The sequence below is a fragment of the Neodiprion virginianus genome, chromosome 5 (genome assembly GCF_021901495.1).
Source record: "Neodiprion virginianus isolate iyNeoVirg1 chromosome 5, iyNeoVirg1.1, whole genome shotgun sequence".
In the NCBI taxonomy this organism is placed as follows: domain Eukaryota; kingdom Metazoa; phylum Arthropoda; class Insecta; order Hymenoptera; family Diprionidae; genus Neodiprion; species Neodiprion virginianus.
In genome coordinates, this window is record NC_060881.1 from 33,049,935 (window position 1) to 33,058,315 (window position 8,381).

General features: G+C 39.9%; 1 protein-coding gene across 1 annotated transcript in view; it reads left to right on the forward strand.

Annotated features, from left to right (window-relative positions):
* Positions 1-2,380: 2,380 nt before the first annotated feature.
* Positions 2,381-8,381, forward strand: part of LOC124304626 (ephrin-A5) — a 440,201-nt gene continuing 434,200 nt past the window's right edge. Inside the window, exons 1-3 of the mRNA XM_046763106.1 lie at positions 2,381-3,111; positions 3,678-3,819; positions 4,007-4,059. The gene's annotated coding sequence lies outside the window, so the exon portion shown is untranslated. The remainder of the gene's footprint in view (positions 3,112-3,677; positions 3,820-4,006; positions 4,060-8,381) is intronic.

Sequence of the window (8,381 nt, forward strand, 5' to 3'; positions counted from 1 at the left end):
TCAAGTTTATCGAGTTCCACTTTTATAGTCCCCATAACCGTTCCACAATTACATTTATTTTGTAAAACCAGGCATTTTCAATACTTTGTTCATTTATAGCGCTCACTATATTCGCGGAATTATCATAATCCCTCGTAAAACATCAACATTGATATCTTGAATCTCTGATAATGCAGAAAAAAAAAAAAAAATGACAGCGATGTCAAAAAAATTGAATATAAATCCTGAATAACCGCCGTGTCGCAGAGGTTTAAAAATCCTGTGCTATTCGTATACGTATAGAAAAATTCAAAGAAATTGCGACGGAAGTTAGATTCGAGCCATAAAGAGCCTGAGATTTCCACTACATTCGACCAAAATTAGTTGTAAAAGACATTTGGCACGTAGTTCAAAAGATATTAGTCCAAAAAACGGTAACAGAATATAAGCTTGCAGTTTCTTAAGATGTTATTTTTACGGAACAAGTTACACGTAGACACGGGATGAACGCGCCCCGCAGCATGCAATCAGCGCATCCGCACCTCGTATTCGTGGGTGCACAGAGTGCGAGGGTTCGGGGATACCTGTAACGAGAAGGCGGAGAAGAATTCGGGGCCACCTGCAACGGGCGGCGGTGCAGCGCGGCGCCTGCAAGAGTTCGGGTCAATTCGCGCCTGCGCCTAACGACCGCGCGAGCCGAGCGTGTGTGCGCCTATGGCACGAACCCCGTATGACGCAGCGCAGCGCAACGTAACGTAGCGTAAGCGCAGCGCCGCGCAACGCAACGTAGAGCAGCGCGCGAAGGCTCTCGCTCATCTCGGCTGGGACGCGACGCGACGCGACGCGACGATCGTCCCGCGACTCGGGCGCCTTCGTCCCTCTCCGTTTCTCTACGTAACGCGCGCCGCGCCGGGCCGTCGAGACGCGGCGGCGTAAAGCCTCCGTGTCCGTATAACGGGGGACACCCGGCGTCATTCGAAGCCCGTCAACGGACGCGCAAGGTTCACCTTAGTGCCGGTCTGAACGGGAGAGGCACGCGGTTTTCCTCGCGATTAAAATCGTGCACGAGATATATAAAATATATATACATATATATTTATATGTATATACATATATATACATACACACATATACAGTATATATACAAAAAAATATTCATACATAACGACGAATACGGTGGTTGTAATTACTTTACTTAACCACAAATCGTACGCCAATTTCACCTACCAGCTCCGAACGAGGGAACTTAACCAACCAACTAACCAACTAACAAACAAATCGACGCACACGCAACGTGTCACCTCGCGTTTTAAAATCCCCCGCGTGACGGAGAGAGAAATAGAAATAGCGGGAGAGGGGAAGGAATACGGAAAGTAAGAGAGAGAAGGTGCGTGGCGAAATAAACGGCGAGAGGGGGGGAACGACGCAAATATATATATATGTACATACATGTATGTATGTAGGAAAAACAACAACAAAAAGGGTGACAGAGAAGGAGATTGATGAAAGAAATCTCTCCCGCGATAACGAGAATCTTTTTACACCGCGCGAACCGAGTAATAAAAGATAGTGTGAAATAAATTATTATTATTAATCTTATTATCATTATTTTATTATTACTACTACTACTACTATTATTATTATTATTATTATCATTATCATTATTACTACTACTACTACTACTACGATTATTATTATTATTATTCTCCTCATCGCATGTACAAGTCGACAATTACTTTTTAATTTATTTATTATCATTTCATCGAAACTTCCTTGTTTTGAGAATACTTTTTGTTTTTCTCCTCTACAATAATCCCTCACACGGTACGTTTCACGTACGTTTTTACGATTATTTTCTACACACCGATATTTTCTTCTGTTCAGTACATAATATAATATAATATAATATAATACAATATAATAAATCGTATTACTTTGTGTGATTGTTATATAGTTGTTCTTCTTGTTGTTGCTGTTGTTGTTGCTGTTTTTAAATCGGAAGTAAAAGAAAAACAAAGGAAAATCATCGCAAGACGGAAGGAAAACGTCGTCGGGAAGCGAAGGAGGAAAAATCTTCGCCGATCGTCTCTGTGGCAAATAAACGTTTTTCCGGAGAAACTTTAACTACACCGCGGGGATAATGATTATATAATAATTATATCATTCCGTAATAAAAATCGTGTGGCATAAGTTTTACGGTTAATAATATTATACACGAGTGCAGAATCTGTGTTCATATTTCTCTCGCTGCGAGCTCCAAGGCTGCCCAAGTTAGTTTTGCTTTTTGTGTACCCTTATTTAAAGAAGAGTTTGTTTGTTTTTTTATCTCTACTCTCTTCCTCTCTCTCGTCGATAGGTCCTGATGATTGTTAATGTTCGGGACCCGTTGAGTCGGCCTGTACAACGTCTCGTACTATAACGAATACATCCGGCTGCACGGTAAACCTGGAATCTTCAATCGCTGCAGATCCCGGAGGAACGGAATTAGTGTGGTTGGAGATATCGTGAAAAACAAAAATAAGGATTAAAAAAAAAAAAAAAAAAAAAACGAAACGTGATTAGAAGAGAAAGAGAACGAGAAGAAAGAAAACCAAAACAACGTTGTTACACTGTGAAGTTTGAATAATAAACACCCACATACGTATAATTCTAAACACACAACTTTAACGTAATATTGTATACATATGGTATAAAATAACGTATAATATAATCTAATAGTTTATATAATATACGATAATAAAAGTGTTGTTCAAATGATAATCCCAATTGTGTGACCCTATAAACCGTATACATTATTATACACCGAAATATATACGTGTGTGTGTGCGCGCGTGTTTCTTGTATGTTTATCAAGCATACAGGTAGTTTGGCCACTTCGGTAATACGATAAACATCGCCCTGAATGCCTACGGGACTTAGTGTTTGTGTGAATGTGTTGCAACCAAAATCGTTTTGTGACCGATTCGACGTTATCACAAGTTCACGCTGCCGCTTAATAATCACCGTTTAAAACTCGTGGACGTAGGTATAAGTACGAAAAAACGGTATATAAGCGTGTAACGAATCTTGTGCTTCTGACTAAAAACGCAATTAATCAAAAAAAGCTCTGCAAACCTCGGTGAAATCATCGAGGTAAGAGAAAGAAAAGAAAAAAAAAAAAATTACGAACGCACAGAATTGAACCTTTCATTTTTCAAATTAGCTGTGGAAAAACGCTGCGCTGTTATAATTTTTTTTCCACAATTTCACGTCTTGAAACTTTCCCGAGGGACTGTGAAAAACGGAATATTACATTCCGGTATAGATATCCATATACGAAATTTGGTAAAACACATGCAAGCTTATTCAAAAACGATTTCAACGAAGCTTGTATAGCAGCCTGCAGTTCGTTTATTTCGGAATACAAATTTCCATCCGTTATCATTTATACGCATCGGAGAAAAACTCTCTCTCTCTTTCTCTCTCTTTCGCTCTCTCCATCTATCTCTCTCTCTGCAATATTTATACATGCAGATATTTTCGTAGAGACGTATATACATTGTACGAATATAAATATATATACATATACGTATATATAAAACTATAGTTATATATACATATATATATATATATATATATATAATCCTCGAGCGAGTATCAGTCGGGAAATTGGTTTTTATTTATTTTATTTTTATTCACGTGGCACGCAACGAAAGCAGCACGTGCGGATATTCATCGGTCTTCGTGTGGCGTGGGATAAACGGTGGGTAAATTTTTAAAACCCACCCTGCAGCTGCTGCAGAGGTTCGATCTCACGGGATAAACGCGAAGCGTTTCAGGTGATAAGTGATAAAAAGAAAAGTAAGGAAAATAAAATAAAAGAGAAGGAGGCAAAAGTTTGAATATAAATTTGAAAAAAAAAGAAAGAAGAAAACGTGCGATTACGCGATTGAAATATTAAACGCGATAAATTGAAAAGTATCAATAATAATAATAATAATAATAATAATATCATACCTAATTAAAAAAACACGTGATTGTTCTACAGAGTGCTTAATACTAAAGTGCGGATATACCGACTTCCTGGTCACTTTCCAAAAAGTAAGTACACACACCAATTCGATTTATACATCTGAAACGGAAACGATCATTCTTCTCCCTCTGAGATATATTCCACGAACTATCGTAAAAACGCTGAAATACAACCGTATCACGTTTTTTTCTATTTTTGTTTTATTTTTAATCTCTGCGAACTCGTTAACGACAGAGAAAAGCTGCTTTTGTACGATTTTTGATCACTCATCGCGGTAGTCGCTTCTTCTTTTATTTCGACGAGAAAAATTGGAATACTCGATTTTGCGGTTTTAAAATTTGACCATCCAAGTATACTATAGTTGTAATAAATATTAGACGTACGGTGAATCGAAGGGATAAAAAAGAAAAGAAAAAAAAAACGATGTCAAAGGATACCGTACGGCGAAGAAAGAAAAACGAACAGTCTTGTAATCTCTCTCGACGGCGGAAGTTTAGTGCCTGGATCGATGTGTGTAATGTGGATACCTGTTGAAATGGTAAAAGTATAATCTGTGCTCTCAAGAGTAACGACGATTTACGTTCGATGAATCTAAACGGCGACTTTCAAACCCCGTGTTGAAAAACACCCAGTATTTTTGAATATAAGGGTTTAACCGACAGTAAACATTAACGGACCGACCGACCGACGACGTTTATTTTCTTTATCTGGACGTATATTTATGTATATATATATATACACACACGTCACACATTCACTCCTCTACCTTTGTGCATACATACACGTGTGCGTAAATGCGTTTCGGAGAGCCCGAGAGCGCCGGTCGGATATTTCGGTGAACGGTCGTTTAGATCTTAAGCAGTCTTATCCTCTTAAGAGAGAAGAGCAAAGTAGGTAGGATAGGATAGGGTATAGGTGGTTAGGTATAAGGTATATATGCCCACCTTACACTACACACTCCGTTGTTACATCCCGTAGTCGTTTCACTCGCGGTGTGTTTTTGTTTATTTACTTTTGTCTCGTTCTTCCCGTCCTTTGTTTTCCTATTTTTTTACTTTTACTTATTTATTTATTTTTATTTTTTATTTATTTTTTTTTTGTCAACGATTCTATTTTTTCTCGTATTTTTCTTACACGTCTACCCGAGAGCCTTAAGGCGGAATTTTATTTCACCGTTCGCTCTACGTCTCTCTCTCTCTCTCTTTCTCTCTCTTTATACATATATATATATATATATATATATATATATATACATAGACATATATACATATATGCACATAATACGCGCCTCCGTCAACGGATTTTGTACAGATTTTTGAATTTCGAATATAGCCACACACCCGCCTCTAAGGGGCTCAGGAACCTCAAGTCTCTTCCTCCTCTGCTTCGCCTTATATACGTATATGGATATGTATAATACATATAACGTGTTATGAAGATGAAACATTTCGGGGGGAGGGGATGAAGATCAGTCAGTTAATATCACTCCCTCAGCCTTCCGCGTCCGGGACACACTTTTTCTTTGAGTTGAACGATATTATGGTCTCAAAAATTGCAATTTTCGTACCGTTACACTTCGTACCTCAAGCACCTTGCAAACTGGTTTATTTTCGTTCCCTTGTTCGGCAGAAATCACGAAGCGGTAGGAAAAGTATAGAACATCGAAAACAAGAGTTGGTACAGCGAGGGAAAGAACCTAGTGAGAAAAAGTTTTACTCTAGGGGGGGGGGGGGGGGGGGGGGGGGGGTCGGATGGAGAGAATTAACGGACAATAAACGACGACTCGTCTAGTCTCGGTTTATCAGCAAACTTAACCCTGATCGTGATTCTATATATATATATATATATATATATATATATATATATAAAACGACAGCGATATTAGTTTCCGCAAGTCTAACTGTATCATGGTCACTTTGCTTTACATCCTCCTCCTCCTCCTCCTCCTCCTCCTCCTCCTCCTCCGAGTCCTCCGAGTCCTTCTCCTCTTTCTCCCTACCTCTGGTCCTCACCCCGTGGAAGTTTAGCTGCTGAGCTTGCGGTGTCTCTGCAAAGTCAGCAACTACCACCAGAAGACAAGTCAGCCCCAGGCGCAGAGTGTTTCCGCGAGTCTTTCCATTTTAAATAACTACTATCCTACTACTACTACTACTATTACTACTACTACACTACTACTACTATAGATCCCTGAGGCTACTCCCTCTAACCGTCAATGGTGATGGGGTATTTAGAGACTCGGATAGATAGGGTTAGCCGACTGAGTAAACCTCGCTTGTTATTTCGATCTTTTTCTGCTACTCAAAAATCTTGAAGGGACTGATAAATCGGTTTCGGACCGTGTGAAATTTTTGAAAGTAGCTGTCCTGGTCCTCTCGAACCGCAGGCTTTAAATCAAATGTCCCCATTCATACTTGATAGATCTCAAGTAAAAGTGATAATCGAATGATCAGAGTTCACGTCTGAGAGTGTGAAGATATTTTTGACGTTTCGTGATAACTATCCAACCTATTGATATAATTGTATCAACCTATGCAAAGCAGACACAAAATGATCAATTCAATCGCTTATCCCAGCTAATTGAACCGTCTCTATTTCATTTGGAACACGTCGAGGCTTAAAATCGTGTGAATTTCTATTCTGAGCAGTCCGAGAAGTTGAAATTTTCGCGAAACACTTCAATCCCTCTTCTTTTCTGGAATCAAAATCAGTCCAGGTCAATTGTGCCTCGGCGCGTAGGTCTGAATCACATCGGGCACAATAGAAGAAACACGTTCAGTGCTCGTTTGTAAATACGTTGTACGTTGTACATCATGTAAACAAGGTGTATCTGTAATATACCTTCATCCATCCCCTTGTGCAAAGAACAGTGACGTGTGTATACCGTCATGTCTACACACACCATGGGAGGGTTTCATGAGACGTGGTACTGACAAGATTGCTTGCTGGATTTCCCCGTCCTCGTTTTCCCTGTGTTTAATGGGATTTCGCTCAAACAGATTCACTCTGCCTTTCGTTCTCTGACCTGAACAATATATGGGTGGGTCAATTCTTTTCTCGAAAATAGAATTTTTTACGTCCTTGTCAAACGTTCTCTGTTTAACGATTTTTTCTCCTCCACCATCTCAGTCAAAGGTTCGAAATTATTGACCTGGATTTGATCCGATCCTTCGAAACGCATCGTGACAACATGTTGCAGGCTTCCATTTTTGTTCAAGGGTTGATGTTGGTGACGTTGTTGCAACGATGCGTGTCTGGACTCCTTCAAAGTCTTTCTTAGGTTTCAAAACAGTATCGTTTTTATACGTTTTTCCTAAAAATGTATCGTTACTATAGCTTCTACCTCGTGTTATTGTTCAATGGTTTCAGACGGCCCCATTCTCTGTAACATGCAGTAATAGTGTTTTTCTATACTAGTGCGCGAAGGTAGCAATGCCCGCACAAGCGTGAAGGCGTAGCACGAGCCCGGAGACGAGTTGAAGGGCGAGTGTGGCGCATTAACGCGAGATAGGCATTGCCAACTTTCGCGCGTGTATCGAACTCTATTTTTTGCTACACCTGTAATGGGAAGTCCGACATACGCGATTATATTTACACGAAACCACGGCACGATGTCTGTTCAGTGACGATGCCGAGCACGGCAAAGAGTGACAAACTATTCCGTCGGTGGCGCTAGTGCAGCTGTTTGCAAAATGCGCAACTGTGGATAAAAGCGTGACCGTCTTTTTCTCACACCGCTAGCAATGCGCGAAAGTTTTTCCCGCACACGTGTATAAAAGACTACTTTCGGTGCTTGTAAATGGTGCATAAAAATGGACTTTCCATGCAGGTGTTGCATAAAAACTAATTATTTAATTGCAAAGTTACATTTACATTATACGGATTGAATGATTCAATGCTTGTAAAGAGGATCAAGATCGCGAAGAGAAGAGGAAACATCGAGTACCTATAAGGATTCGTTCCTAATTGACGATGAATTATTCTTCTTCTACGGTAAAAAAAGAAAAAAAAAAACAAATCTATACAACATCTTCAGCTCTGCCTTCTCGCAGGTCCATCTTCCACGCTAGTAAAACGTTGTGCCTAGGCGTACATCAGGAAGAATAATGTCGGTGGTTGTGCAACAAGGGGGTTGGTAATGCCAGAGTACCCAGACTCGTTGCATAAGAAATAGATAAATAAGCGTTTTAAAATTATATTCCGATCCGCTGCGATGCACGACGAGAGAAAGAGGGAGAAATTAAAAGAGAAAGACCGAGGGGGTAAGAAGTGCGCCGGTATTTTTCTGTCCTCCAGGATTCTGTACGCATCTCATGGGTTGAAACACTCCTCTCTTCTCTCTCTCTCTCTCTCTCTCTCTCTCTTCTCTCTCTCTCTCTCTCTCTCTCTCTCT